Source organism: Cornus florida, unplaced genomic scaffold, assembly GCF_030987335.1.
Source record: "Cornus florida cultivar Cherokee Brave unplaced genomic scaffold, ASM3098733v1 CherokeeBrave_3.0.0_Hap2_Chr06, whole genome shotgun sequence".
Lineage (NCBI taxonomy): Eukaryota > Viridiplantae > Streptophyta > Magnoliopsida > Cornales > Cornaceae > Cornus > Cornus florida.
Window position 1 is genome coordinate 29,650,881 of NW_026775576.1, and position 1,565 is coordinate 29,652,445.

Below are 1,565 nucleotides of genomic sequence, written 5' to 3' on the forward strand. Positions count from 1 at the left end.
ACCTCTGGAGTTGTGACTTATCAAGAATTTCATCAGGGAATTTATCAGCATACTGGATTGATCGGTCAATAGGACAGATTTAGCCTTGATGAATGTGATAACCTAAAAAGCGGATTATGGTTTGCAATAATTTGATTTTTGAAACAGAGACTACAAGACCATTTTTTTGGATGACAGCAAGAAACGTTTTTAAATGTTTTCAGTGTTCATCAATTGACTTTGAAAAGAGTAAAATGTCATCAATATAAACAATGGAAAAATGACTATAGGGATTAAAAATATCATTCATGATATTTTAAAATTCACTTGGGGCATTTTTTAATCCAAAGGGAATAACTTTCCACTCATAATGACCAAAGGGAGTGGTGAAAGCAGTTTTATACCTATCTTTTTTTCTCAAACGAATTTGCCAAAATCCTGACTTCATATCAAATTTAGAGAAAATGACTGCCTGACTCAGGCGGCTAATAAGGTCGTTCTTTTTGGGAATAGGATACCTAATCCATTCTAAAACCTTATTAAGGGGCTTGTAGTTTATAACCAGACGAGGAACTCCTCTCTCTATTTCAGAATTTTTTTGAACATAAAAAGCTGGGCTTGACCAGGGTGACTTGCTTTTTCTAATGATCTTTTTATGTAAAAGATCAGAAATTTCTTTCTTACAAAATTTCGTAACTTCAGGACTCATTTGGATTGGTCTTGCCTTAGTGGGAATGTGTTTTTTCCTAAAGCCTTTAATGTAAGGTAACCTAACCGAATGTCGTTTTCTATGCCAAAAGGCAGTTGGAAGATCATAACAAACTTGGTTTCTAATTTTTTGTTCGAAATCTTGAATTTTTTGTTGAAGCACTGGATTAGCTAACTGATCATCAATGCGTTTATAATTAACCTCTTCTCTTAAAAATCCCAACTATTGAGTTTTACTTTGAAGTAGGTTTACGGATTTGGAAACAGAGGAATCAATTACTGATTTTAATTCTTTCCTAGAGGGGGGGCTTAGGAATTTAAACTGGACTTCTTGTCCAAAAGGACGAGTGACTAATCCTTCATTATTAGTAGTGAATAGATAAAGGAGGTAGATAAATGGAACTCTTAGGATTAACTTATCAGTCATATTTTTTACCAAAACAAAGGATATCTTGAAACATACATTGTTTTGACAAATATGAGCTTTAGATAACTTGCATTTTATATCTATTTTACTTCCATTAGCTGAGCTTAGCCTTTTAGAGGTTTTCTCATAGTATTTGGTTTGTATGAGACCTGCCTTAATGCAATTAAGATCAGCTCCCATATCAATCAAAGTAATGACTTTAAGATTGAAATCTTTGTTGATGATAAGGGTAACTTTAGCATACTATTTCTAGAATGATATGTGATTTAAAGTTTGGAGTTTTTGAGAGGGTTCTGAATGTATTGAATGTTCAGAGCCTTCTTTATCAGATGATTCTTTTCCTTTGAAGGAAAATGCAGGGTTTGTGTTTAACTCATTAATATCATTTTTTATGACTTGGTTTTCTAACTTGAGATTTTTAATTTCGGTTTTGATTATGTTAATTTCTGCC